Source organism: Temnothorax curvispinosus, unplaced genomic scaffold (genome assembly GCF_003070985.1).
Source record: "Temnothorax curvispinosus isolate PA1 unplaced genomic scaffold, ASM307098v1 QBEX01010619.1, whole genome shotgun sequence".
In the NCBI taxonomy this organism is placed as follows: domain Eukaryota; kingdom Metazoa; phylum Arthropoda; class Insecta; order Hymenoptera; family Formicidae; genus Temnothorax; species Temnothorax curvispinosus.
The window spans coordinates 26,150-40,496 of NW_020220399.1; the positions used below are offsets into that span (position 1 = coordinate 26,150).

At 33.5% G+C, this 14,347-nt stretch overlaps 1 long non-coding RNA gene across 2 annotated transcripts; it reads left to right on the forward strand.

The window, feature by feature from the left end:
• The first annotated feature begins 6,470 nt into the window (after positions 1-6,470).
• Positions 6,471-9,066, forward strand: LOC112460503. Of its 2 annotated transcripts, XR_003041449.1 has the most exons (6): positions 6,471-6,696; positions 6,992-7,137; positions 7,299-7,488; positions 7,771-7,885; positions 8,141-8,368; positions 8,525-9,066. It is a non-coding gene; the product is annotated as an uncharacterized LOC112460503 (long non-coding RNA). The 2 variants fall into 2 exon arrangements; XR_003041448.1 differs by lacking the exon at positions 6,471-6,696 and having other exon boundaries at positions 6,839-7,137.
• Positions 9,067-14,347: the final 5,281 nt, after the last annotated feature.

The following is a 14,347-nucleotide window of genomic DNA, read 5'->3' on the forward strand; positions in this document are numbered from 1 at the left end:
ATTGATCGCAGGGAGCTGATACCGAAGAGATCGTTAAGAAGGAAGGTGTATCCAAAATTGCACATGTGTATGTACGTATATGCTTTATTGTAAATTTTAAAAGTTGAAAAGAACGAGAAAGTGTTCTGTAGCGCAATTTGTATTGTAGGCAAGTTATGCTAAAATATTTGTAAATTGAGTCCCTATTATCCATTATTATGATATAATTTTTATCAACAATATTATAGAAGTAACGAAAATTAATTTGATTAAGTATTCAAAGCAATTGATAGTTTTTAGCATTAAGTATTTCCATTTTCTCATAATAAAAAAATATTGCAGGGGACTTGTGAGTTATGCGAAGGAATTGATACTATTAAGATTCATTGGTTATATGAAGTTTGCACACGTCAAGCTTGACATCCTTAAGATCACAATGCATTCTGAAAACGATACCGTGCAGGTTCGTTGGCGTATACGTGGTGTCACAGGCTGGAAGGTATTTTCTATGTTTTGGAAGTAAAATTTGGAAAATACAACATGCCATAATAAGCGCTAACCAGGAAATGTAAGTGTAATTAGTGCTCTAAACATGCTTTTTAATAGTAATATAAAATTGTTCTTATAAACATTAATTATATAATTAATTCAAGTTGTCTATTATTTGAAAAGAACTTGATTTTTAGTTTCGTTTTTTATTCTACCTTCAGAAAAAGATAAAATAATTTAGATTTCCTAAAATTAATTTTGTTTATGCTATCGGAGAGGAAACACTTATTATAAAATTGATTATAATACCAAGACAATTATATATAACGACTTCAGATGGTACGACGGCTTTTTTATGTTAATGCTGAATGGAAAAGTCTATAAGCATATTGCGGACAAGATGATGCCTAATCAGGATACAGCCACGAAAAAGAAAGACATGCGCATGGCAGGGGAATTAGCGCTATTCACAGGCTTTGTAAGCATATTTAGTAACAACGAGGATTCTTTGAATTGAGCTCTGTCTTAAAATCGCATTAATTGAAGTGAATCCACTGCTGAGTGCTGAAATTACACGATTTTATCCGTCACAACGAATAGACCAAGAAGAATGCTTTTTCCAGTCGATGGTTTCGAATGTTGCTGACGTATCTATTTTGTTGCAAATGCATCATTATGAAATGATGATCGGTAGTAAATGAGAGATATGTGAATTAAAAAGATGTGTACATTAATGTGATACTGTTTAGTTAACTAAACAGTATCTTTGTATGATTACAAACTATCTTTATCTAATTTTTTAGTGACAATGTCTGAATAATTTGCATTATTATTTCTGTGTAAAAAAATATGACGATTATATTACAGTATATCTGACGATTTTAAGGCTCCTGGGTAGTCACCGCGGTCATATTGGATTCTTACTATCGAGGCGAGGAAAACACCCAATTTTGTTGTGCATGCCATTTTCAAATAAAAAGACATTTCAGTAAAACATCACTATAGATCGTTTCAGAACACTTCCGAAATTGGCCGAAAACTACCCTTTTACCTCGACAATAAACAAACAGCCATAAAACGAAGCCTAAACATACGGGAAAAACAGCCGTTTAACGACTATCGAAAGGAGGTGAAAACGTTCCTTCCGCATGCAAATCTTACTTTTCGGCTAATTTTACGACTTTCACGAATACGTTAAACGTTAGAGCACAAGCACAGAGCAAATAATAAAGAAATAGCACGCACAACAAAATAGGTTGTCAACATGTCACAAGACAGAATTCTCCATTGGAGAGAGTGAGAGGAGAGAGTTCTGATTTCTGCCGCGACGGTACGTCGCCACCGTCAACGCAGAGTTCTCGGCTCAGGGACCAGGAGCCTTAACATAATTATAGAGGTAGGGTGTCTAAATTGTTATTGTTCCATCCAAATGTAGCTTTTATACTATTCGGATAGTATCGATATTTTATGCTGCTTAGAAACAAGTAAAAAGTATTTTAAGACACTTGTATCGTTTCCAGAATATAAAAACTTGTGTTTAGATTACAGATATACGTTTTGGGTATTGGCGTATCTATTTCGTTGCAAATGTATCATTGTGAAATAATGATCGGTAGTAAATGAGTGATATGTGAATTAAAAATATGTACATTACCTAACCCTTCATCTGATTTTTTAATTTTAGTAGTGACAATGTCCGAATAATTTTGCGTTAGTATTCCTGTGTAATAAAATATGACGATTATACGATTATATTACAATATATCTGAAAAATGTTAGAAAATGAAACAATTGTTTAAAGGTATCCTGTATATCATGGTATCTATTTGCTTTGCCTGTATGGGATGTTAATAACGCGTAAGATAATATAATCATTAAAGTAATATTTCTTAAATGTATATTTCATACTTAATTTTATTTCATAAATATTATCACATTTATTCCTATAAATCGTTTTCATTACGCTATTATGATTTTAACATTATTATAGAGGTATAATAGGATGTGTAAATTATTACCGTTCCATCCAAATGTAGCTTTTATAGTATTATTTATTGTATCGATACCTTAAGCTGTTTATATAAAAGTAAAAAGTATTTTAAGACGAGAAAAAGCTATAGAGATAGAAAACGAAGAAAGAAGGAGAAGAGAAGGAACAATATAGAGAAAAGTATTATATATTTTAAAAATATTTATTATATTGCAAATATATTTAAATTTATATATTAGTTAACTTCTTTATATACACTACCGCTCATTAATTTCAATATACAACAGATTCGTTGATTTCTCTGTAAAGGATGAACATCATGATACGTGTTTTGCACAGAAATGAATGCACTTGCTGTTATAAACATTTCACTTGCATGCATGGCATTTTTATATAAATAATATATAAAAATGCAATGCATGTAAGTGTTTATAACAGCAAATGTATTCATTTCTGTACAAAACATATGTATCATGTTCATCCTTTACAGAAAAATTAACGAATATAGGGGTATTATGAAATTAATGAGAGGTAGTGTACATAAAGAAGTTAACTAATATATAAATTTAAATATATTAGTTAAGAGATGGAGAGATGGGAGGAAGGAAGGGCAGGGAGAAGTGAAAAAGGAAAGAAAGTGGGAGATAGGAAAAAGAGATAAAGCAATGGAAGCAAAAGTAAGAGAGCTAGAAAGGTGGAGAGAGTTAGAAGAGAGAGACAGAAGGAGGAACAATGTAGTAGTGAAAAGAGTAGAGGTGGAAGAGGGAAGGCTAAAGGGAGCGGTAGAGAAGCTATGGCTAGAGATGAGGGTAGAGAGAGGAATAGAGGAGGTAAAAAAGATAGAAAGAAAAACGGGGAAAAAAAAGAAGATGGTTTTAGTAAGGTTAAAAGATAGAGTAAAAAAATGAGAAGTAATGCAGAGAAAGAATGTGTGGAAAGGGAAGATGGAAAGAATAGAAAATGACATGACCTTGAAGAAAAGAAAAATGTAATACAGCTTGGAGAGGATAGCTGAGAAGGAGAGAAAGAATAGAAGGAGAGCTTGGGTAAAGTACGGAAAGATTTGGATAGAGGAAAAGTGGTGGAGTTGGGATGAGGAAAAAGAGGTCCTGACAGATGGAAGGGAAAATGAGAAAGGGGAACAAGAAGAAGGTGGGGGGGGGGGGAGAAAAAGGAACAAAGGAAGAGGAAAAGAGTAGAAAAGAGGGAGACGGAAAAATGAAAAGGGAGGATAGTGAGAAGGTAGGAAAAACGATGGGAGGGTATGGCGGAGAGAAGAGGGAAGAAAGGGTGTAGGAAAAAAGGGAGTGTGGTGAGGCTGAGGGGAGGGGGGAAAAGAGTCAGAGAGAGTAAAGTGGGGAAAGTAAACAAGAGTGAAAAAAAGGAAAAAGAGGGGAGAAAAAAAGAAGGGGAAAGAAAAGAATTAAAAAGGGAGAAAGAAGAAAGGAAGGAACAAGAAGAAAGCCTAAAGATAAACTTTTGGAATGTAGCGGGAGTGAAGGAAAAACAAGAAGAGTTTTGGGAAAAAATAAAAGAGTGGAATGTCGGGGTTGGTGGAGACGTGGCCGGAACGGGAGGAATGGGAAAAGATGAAGAATAGGGTGCCAAAGAAGTTCTGGAGTATACAGGGTGCAAAGAAAGAAAAAGTTGGAAAAAGAGGAAATACGTAAGCGCAACTTTGGACAGAATGATGGGTAAGATAAAATTGGTAAAAGAGGAGGAAGGGAGAGAGGAGAGATGGATAGTGGGGGCGATTTCAATGCGAGAACAGGGGAGAGGAGCGCTGGAGGATGGAGAAGAGGGAGCTGAAAGAAAATCGAAAGATAAAATGATAAATAGGTAAGAGGAAGGGCTGATTAGATGGGTGGAAGAAGAAGGGTGGGAAATTATGAACGGAGCAAAGGAGGGAGATGAGGAGGGGGAGGTGACTTTTACAGGTAAAAGAGGGGAAACAGTGATCAATTACGCAATAGGAGATAGAAAAGCTTGGGAAATAGTGACAAGATTAGAGGTGGGGTGTGAGGTAAATTCGGATCACCAATCAGTAGCAGTACGGTTGAACAAAGGGGGTGGTGGTGAGAGGAGAGGAACAGTAGCGGAGGAAGAGAGGTGGGTGGAAAAGACGGACTGGTCGGAAGAGGCAAGAGAGGAGTTTTGAAGAAGGACGGAGGAGGTAGAAATAGGTAGAGGGGCAATAGATAAAGAAGTCGAAAAGTTGACAAAAAGAATGAAGATGGAAGTAAGGTTGAGAAGAGTAAAAAGAGGGGCAGAAGAAAAGAGAGTATGGTGGAATGGGGACTGTAGGAAAAAGAGGGAAGAGATAGAAAAATTATTAAGAGACTGGAAAAGAGGAAGAAAACACAAAGAAGATCATAAGAGAAGAAAGGAATATAAGGAAAAATGTGTGGAAAAAGGAAGAAAAAAAAGAAATCTGCTGAAAGAGGCAAGAGAGGCGAGAAGAGAGAAGCAGGTGTGGGAAGTAATAAACAAGGAAAGAAGAAGAAGGGTAGAAATTAATAAGGAGATAACATTAGAGGAGTGGGATAAATACTCTAGGGAGATGTTAGAAGGGACGGAATACAAGCGAAGGCTAGGAGAAGGAGAGGAGGGAGAGCAGGGGTCGGAGGGGGAAGTGGAGAAAGAGAAGGAGATAGGATGGGAGGAAATAGAGAGAGTGTTGAAAGGGCTGAAAAAAGGTAAAGCGGCGGAAGAGGGCGAGATAAGAAATAAAGTGTGGAGTTATGGGAGAAGTGGTTTAAGAAAGGCGTTATGGGAGTGTATGGAAAGAAGAGAGTTTTCCAGAGGCGTGGAAGGACGGAGTAGTCGTTCCGATAGCGAAAAAGAGGGGCAAAAAAGGTGAGTGAGCACAGAGGAATTACGCTGATACCGACGGCGTACAAAGTGTACGCGTCGATATTAGCAGTTAGGTTGAGGGAAGAGATGGTGGAGAAGGGGATGATCTCAGAAAGCTAAACAGGGTTTAGGAAAAGGAGAGGAGTGGTGGACAACATTTACACACTGAATTATGCTGAATTATAATAGAGAAGCGATTAAAGAGGAAAAAGAAGGTAGTGGCTGCTTTTGTAGATCCAAGGGCGGCATTTGATTCAGTGGACAGGTGGATTTTGGGAAGATGTCTGAAAAAATCAGGGGTGAGTGAGAGGTTGGAAAAGAGGATCATGGAAATATACGAAAAAACAAGGAGTGTGGTGAGGGTGGAGAAAAGATACGAAAAGAAATTTTGGACAGCGAGAGGGGTAAACAGAAAAATTAACAGAGCCGATCAGGATTTAAACTCGAAACCTTTCGTTTTCTACCTTTGTAGTCTGTTACTGTGTGTTGCTTCACAATTGCTTTACCCCACATAGCAAAATGTTGCGGCAGTATGCCGACAGCATGCCAGTAAATTTATCTCATAATTTCGCAGCAAGATCTTCTTGTGCTGTTTTTTATTCTATCCTATTTGATTTTTACTACCTTATAATTTGTTTTATCACTAAGTATGCCAGTTTACGTTGCATCTCAATTTTATATTTAAATATAAAACTGCATTATATATATGAAAAGAATAAAACAAAAAGAAAAATTTAAATAGTTTTAGGACGTTACACAAACATGAAAAATAATCTAATATTATCAATAATATATTCATTATTATTTAAACTGTACAATTAGTAAAAGAGATTTGGGTAAATTTTATTTTTAATAATTGCTTTTGAATGATTCGTTTTTAGCTGATTTTATATATAAAAATCAATAAATGTATAAAGTAAAGGTTTTTACGTCTTTAATTATATGAGTAAATTATGTCCTCATCAGCATTAATAAAGTGCGGTGTTTAATTTTCGAGAAATAATAAGGCGTCTCTTTAGAAGACCTATGTCGATATTAGCGACTTACCTCTTCATTTGTAATAAAAATATATTTAATGTATAGTTGTAAATAAAATAAATGCGCGCGCGTAGCGCGCGCCTGTGTTGTTCTATTTGTGAAATAAAATAAAAGCGCGCGCGTAGCGCGCGCCTGTGTTGTTCTAGTCCATAATAAAAAAATCCATTTGGACCGAGAAGTGAGCTTTGCGAGTCGAATATCTCGCACGTAGTGTTGCCGCTTTTCCGCGTGCGTGATTGGCTGGCGCGGTCGAGATTGACGGCGATTGCGAGATCGCGGCGAGTTTGGCGAGTTTCGCGTGTGTTAAATCGTGCGACGTGACGTGTGTTCGCGTGGTGTCTCGCGAGGTTAGTAGGATTTTTTATTATATATAATCCACTATTATATATATATATATATATATATATATAATATATAATATATAATATATGTGGATAATATTGGTAAATAAATATCTTTTAACGCAATGTCTTGCGAGGTTAGTTATATTTATTGCTTGCTCATACAAATCTAATCTAAGGTATACGTTACAGTAACTACAGATTTTTGATACAGATTTATCTTTGAAATCATATTTTATATATAAACACATGTAAATAATAATTATTGTTTTTGCATTATGTAAAATTTGCCTTATTTTAGATATACCAATGAATTTAATGTTCGAGAAGGTCTGATGGGATTAGCTATTGGTGCTCATGATGCGAATATTCAACAAGCGTGAAAAGTTGATAACATTACAAATATAGTTAGAAGAAGATTCATGCACATTTTAGATATATAGAGAGGTAATTATAAAAATTATTATCGCTTGTATTATTTCAAAAAATTGTTTTATAAAAGTTTACTGACTGTTTTTATCTGAAATATATATACATATTCGTATATGTATATGTTGCTTATATTGAGCTGGTATACAGAGCTTATCAGATTTCTTTCTCAATCACAGACGCATGAAGCTGTTAAGAAAGACCGATCTATGTTGGAATACAGCGGTAACCTAAAAATAGATGGTGACAGTGACAGAGTCGTAACCATTGCCGCGTGATAGATGATAGTGATAGTGAAATATATATTGACGGCAGGGAGCTGATGCCGAGGAGATCTTTCAGAAAAAAGGTGTATCCAAAATCGCACACGTACGTATATATGTTGTCTTGTAAAAGTTGTAAAAGTTAAGAGAACGAGAAAGTGATCTGTATTTGTATGCACGTGCGACAGGCACTATCGGGCACTATCGCGTAATAAAGATTTCTCCGAAGAATGTTTATATTGTACTTTACTTTCGTTAGCTTGGATGCTTCAAATGTACAATCTCGCTTCTTCAAAATATAATAATTCTCAGACACTGTTGAAAAATAATTGTCTAGCCAAGAGGTCCTCTTATAAATGTCCTCTTTTTCTCTTGTTTTCTCACGCAGGAACATTTTATATTCAACTATATGGTATACAATTTTACCGCTATATATTGACCGCAGGGAGCTTATACCGAAGAGATCTTTAAGAAGTAAGGTGTATCCAAAATTGCACATGTATGTACGTATATGCTGTCTTGTAAATTGAAAAAATTGAAAAGAACGAGAAAGCGTTCTGTAGCACAATTTATATTGTAGGCAAGTTATGCTAAAATATTTGTGAATTGAGTTCCTATTATCCATTATTATGATATAATTTTTATCAACAATATTAGAGGAGTAACGAAAATTAATTTGATTAAGTATTCAAAGCAATTGAGAGTTTTTAGCATTAAGTATTTCCATTTTCTCATAATATGCTTAAAAAATATTGCAGGGGACTTGTGAGTTATGCGAAGCAATTGATACTATTTGGGTTCATTGGTCATATGAAGTTTGCACACGTCAAGCTTGACATCCTAAAGATCACAATGCATTCTGAAAATATACCGTGCAGGTTCGTTGGCGTATACGTGGTGTCATACAGGCTGGAAAGTATTTTCTATGTTTTGGAAGTAAAATTTGGAAAATACAACATGCCACAATAAGCGCTAAACCAGGAAATGTAAGTGTAATCAGTGCTCTAAGCATTCCTTTTAATAGTAATATAAAATTGTTCTTATAAACATCAATTATAATTAATTCAAGTTGTCTATCGAAGAGGAAAAACTTATTATAAAATTGTTTATAATACTAAGACAATTATATATAACGATTTCAGATGGTACGACGGCTTTTTATTTTTTACGTTAATGCTGAATGGAAAAGCCTATAAGCATATTGCGGACAAGATGATGTCTAATCTGGATACAGCCACGAAAAAGAAAGATATGCGCATGGCAGGGAAATTAGCGCTATTCACAGGCCTTGTAAGCATATTTAGTAACAACAAAGATTCTTTGAATTGAGCTTTGTCTTAAAATCGCATCAATTGAAGTGAATCCACTGCTGAGTGCTGAAATTATACGATTTTATCCGTCACAACAAATAGACAAAGAGGAATGCTTTTTCCAGTCAATAGTCTCGAATGTTGCTGACGTAGCTATTTCGTTGCAAATGCATCATTATGAAATGATGATCGGTAGTAAATGAGAGATATGTTGTGAATTAAAAAGATGTCTACATTACCTAAACAGTATCTTTGTAAGATTACAAACTATCTTCATCTAATTTTTTAGTGACAATGTCTGAATAATTTGCGTTAGTATTTCTGTGTAAAAAGAATATGACGATTATATTACAGTATATCAGATTTTAAAATAATTATAGAGGTAGGGTGTCTAAATTGTTATCGTTCCATCCAAATGTAGCTTTTATACTATTCGGATAGTATCGATATTTTATGCTGCTTAGAAACAAGTAAAAAGTATTTTAAGACACTTGTCGTCTTAAAATGCTATTGTTTCCAAAATATAAAAACTTGTGTTTAGATTGCAGATATACGTTTTGGGTACTGGCGTATCTATTTCGTTGCAAATGTATCGTTATGAAATGGTGATCGGTAGTAAATAAGAGATATGTGAATTAAAAATATGTACATATCATCTGATTTTTTAATTTTAGTAGTGACAATGTCCGACAATAATTTTGCGTTAGTTTTCCTGTGTAAAAAAAAATATGACGATTATACGATTATATTACAGTATATCTGAAAAATGTTAGAAAATGAAACAATTGCTTAAAGGTATCCTGTATATCATAGCATCTATTTGCTTCGCCTGTATGAAATGTTAATAACGCGTAAGATAATATAATCATTAAAATAATATTTCTTAAATGTATATTTCATACTTAATTTTATTTCATAAATACTATCACATTTATTCCTATGAATCGTTTTCATTACGCTATTATGATTTTAACATAATTATAGAGGTAGGATGTGTAAATTATTACTGTACCATCCAAATGTAGCTTTTATAGTATTATTTATTGTATCGATACCTTAAGCTGTTTATAAAAAAATAAAAAGTATTTTAAGACGAGAGAAAGATATAGAGATAGAAGAAGAAGAAAGAAGGACAAGAGAAGGAACAATATAGAGAAAGGTATAATATATTATAAAAATATTTATATTATATTGGTTATATATTTAAATTTATATATTAGTTAATTTCTTCATATACACTACCGCTCATTAATTTTAATATAACAGATTCGTTGATTTCTCTGTAAAGGATGAACATCATGATACGTGTTTTGCACAGAAATAAATGCACTTATTGTTATATATATAATATATAAAAATGCAATACATGCAAATGCTGAAAGTGTTTATAACAGCAAATGTATTTATTTCTGTACAAAACACATGTATCATGTTCATCGTTTACAGAGAAATTAATAAATATAGAGGTATTTTGAAATTAATGACCGGTAGTGTATATAAAGAAGTTAACTAATATATAAATTTATTAGTTAAAAGATGGAGAGATGGGAGGAAGGAAGGGCAGGGAGAAGTGGAAGAAGAAAGAAAGTGGGAGATAGAAAAAAGAGATAAAGTAATGGAAGCGAAGGTAAGAGAGCTAGAAAAGTAGAGAGAGTTAGAAGAGAGAGACAGTAGGAGGAGTGTAGTAGTGAAAGGGGTATAGGTAGAGGAGAGAAGGCAAAAGAAAGCAGTAGAGAAGCTATGGCTAGAGATGGGTGAGGAGGGAGGAATAAAGGAGGTAAAAGAGATTGGAAGAAAGACGGGGAAAGAGAATATGGTTTTAGTTAGATTAAAAGATAGAGTAAGAAAAAGAGAGGTATAATATGCAGAAGAAGAATGTGTTAAAAGGGAGGATGAAAAGAATAGAGAATGACTTTGAAGGAAAGATCACAGAAAAATGCAATGGAGCCTGGAGAGGATAGCTGAGAAGGAGAGAAGGAATAGGAGGAGAGATTGGGTAAAGTACGGAAAAATTTGGATAGAGGGGAAGTGGTGGAGTTGGAATAAGGAAAAGAAAGTCCTGATAGATGGAAGGGGAAATGAGAGAGAGGAGTAAAAAAAAGGAGGGGGAAAATGAAAAACAGAGAAGAAGGGAAAGAGTAGAAGAGAAGGAGACAGAAAAATGAAATGGAAAGGTAGTGAGGAGGGAGGAGAAACGATGGGAGGGGAAGGCGGAGAGAAGAGGGAGGAGAAGGAGAGTAGGGAGGAAGAGAGAGTGGCGAGGCTGAGGGAAGGGGGAAAGAAGTCAGAGAGAGTAGAGTGTGGAAAGTAAAAAGGAGTGACAGAGAGGAAAAAGAGGGTGAGGGGGAAGAAAGAAATGCAGGAGAAAGGAGGAGGGGAAGGAACAGGAAGGAAGCCTAAAGATAGGCTTTTGGAATGTAGCGGGAGTGAAGTTAAAACAGGAAGGGTTTGGAAAAGGATAAGAAAGTGGGATGTCGAGGGGTTGATGGAGACGTGGCTAGAACAGGAAAAATGGGAGATGATTCAACTGTACAAGTTCTTATGTCATAATCTAATCTAAAGTTATGTATTTTACATTAAAAATATGGATTTCATCTATTAATAATTAATAATTTATTAGTAATTTATTTGTTTAATAATCCTATGGTATTATAAATATCTTATTTAATGTTATAAAAAGCTAAAAAAAGAAATATTAATCTTGCTCAAAAATATTTCAGAGATGTACTTGGTTTTATTGTGGTTTCTGTTTCATTATTAATTTTAATTTGTATTGTCAGATCAAAATTGGTTTGAATTTAGATTGCGTAAATCAATAAATATTAATTAGATTTTATTTATACATATTGCATTTTTTGTAACTTAAAAAAATATGCATATTAGGAAAAATTGAAAAAATATATATACAATATGCTTATATAATGGGCAATAAAATAAAATTATTATAAAAAATAATAATAAAAAAATAATCATAACAATAAGAGAAATAGAACCGTTACTATATATAATCAAACTAGCTTTTCGGCCCGCGCTTTGCGCGGGTATAAATCTATCTGTATATTAATTATATATGCTTTAAATTCACCCATTAATTTGAAACACTAAATTTGTTATTTTTTCTTCTTAAACTGTAATCTACATCTTCGTTTTTTTTAGATTCAACCTTTATTTTACTCTCAGTTTAATACTAATTTTTAATTTAAATACATTTTTTTTTATTTTTAAAAAGTTTCAATTTTTTATCGTGAATTTTTTAATATTCGTAAATTTTGAGATATTGGGCCTTTTTTTTTTTTTTTTTTTTTCGTTGGAGGAGGAAAATGCCTAATGCATACCCTAGGGCCGGTCCCTAGGGTTATACCGGACTTGCCGGACTTCTTTAAAATTCAATTATTTCTCAAGAAATTGGAAAAATTTTGTAACCGGTTTCCAAAAAGATCGGTAACGAAAACTAATACACTTTATAGCACTCCCCGAAAAATTCTACCTCTGTTTCATAAATTCTACCTCTGTTTCATATATCAGACAGACAGACGTCCGGTACTTATATATATCCCAGTCAGAAATGATTAGTTGATTCGACGTTGAATCAATGTCGAAAACCGAATGTCGAATCAACGTCGTAATTCTGGTCGATTCGACGTCGAATGCGTATAAAATATCACCGACTATTCAACTTATCGTTTCAACGTCGTTTCAACGTCGAAGGTTGAAATTCGATTGAAATATAGTATATTATATATTTTATATTTTTTTATATATGCAGTGTTTGTCTGGATAGGTCCTAAATATAAAATTTATATATATTATTTATACATATGTGATTGATCGCGCAATCCCGAGTCGAAATTTTACTCCTTCTTTCGACCTCTTATTTTTCACATCTCAGGATTCTAAAGGATTTTGATAGGTTCTAATTGTATTGTACTTAGCTCCTACTTTGTGCCTGAAAACGGCAGAAAACGGACTGTTTCCCATTTTGAGGTTTAAAAGAGGAGTTATCGGTAAAACCCTCCTAAACCTCCTAAAACCCTCTAGATCCTACACTGATAGAAAAATGTACTAAATTTTAATTAATGTTTTCTCCAGTAGTCCTTATAAAGTATTTTTTTAATTCAGTTAATATTTTTCGAATGAAAAAAATATTCATCCAATTGAAACAAATTTTCTAAACCTAATAAAATATTTACTGAATTCAAAAGAATACTTTATTAGGACTATTGGAGAAAACATTTATTGTAGTACATTTTATTATCAATGTATTAATTTTTACTACTTTTTAAATCGTAATGAAACATGTTCCATATCACGTACATCATCGATAATTCATATAGTATAGGTTTTGGTAAATTTAGCAACGAGATACGGTTGTGACTTTGACTTATGTTGTCGTATCTCGTTGCTCTGTTAAATGCAATATTTATCTAGATTTATTATTTAGAATCTAAGATTTTTTTAATATTAAAAAAATATTACCGCAAAATATTTTATAACATTGTTAATTTTAATTTTAATTAATCACAATTTTAATTAATCAGATACATATAAACATACATGTATCACAATTAATAATGTTATAAAATTTATATAATAAATTTTTTTTTATTAACCATATGAAACACAACTTAAATAAAAACTCCACTGCAAGTCACCGATAATATACATGACATAGAGCATGTTAATATGATAATGTGGTAAATAGCATATAGGGGGGAGAGTCACAAAAAATCTAAGAGATCGCACACGTTTGTTTCTAAGGTATAAAGGAACATATATTTATTTGTTTACACTTTTTTATCTACTTGTTCATGTACTCTTGCATACTATCTAAATTAAACTCATATTATATCATAACGAAAAAAAAAATTTTTTTTAACCATTTAAAACAATTAATATATGTATTGTATCTTAATAAAAATTAAAATTAAAATTTAGTTTCAACAAAATTAAAATTAAAATTGAAAAATGTCTTGATACTGATTGTGAGTATCTTAAAATGAAATATCTTAATACTAATAAAACTTAAAATTAATACCTTAATACCAAATAACTAATCGCATATCACAAATGCCATTTAACAAATAATATTAATAATACGGAATTAAGGAGTCTGGATTACCGATTGAAATCAAAGTAAGAAAAGAAAAGAGAAGAAAAGAGAGGGGGGCCTCTGCATTTGTCTACGAGATAAATTCTAGGGCCAAATTATAAACCAGAGTAACAAGAATAAGAGCAATTCCAAGATCTCAAGACGAGATTAACCTTGCAGAGCTCCTTGTACTACTACGAACAATGTCGATCTTCCAATATGGCGTCCCAAATGAGAATATCGGAAGGGCCCTGCTCGCTGGATCGGACTCCTCGCCTCAATTCTCCTTCTCGGGCGCGAGCTGCCGCAGCTCTCCTTTTCCTGGCGGTGAGCTCTCCTTGGGAAGTCGAATCTCGCTCGGTTGGTCTCCAGAATATGTGCCGCTTAGCTCAATCAGTTACGAAAGAAGGAAAACGTACTCGTCTCGTCCGAAGAAACGCAGCAAGAGCGGCCATGACACTGAACTGACTGAATAGTCCAAGATCCCAGGGCTCCCAGACGTAACTTATTTTGTGAAAGACAAAATGTGGGACATTGAGTAGTGTTCATATGAACTTTGAATACCT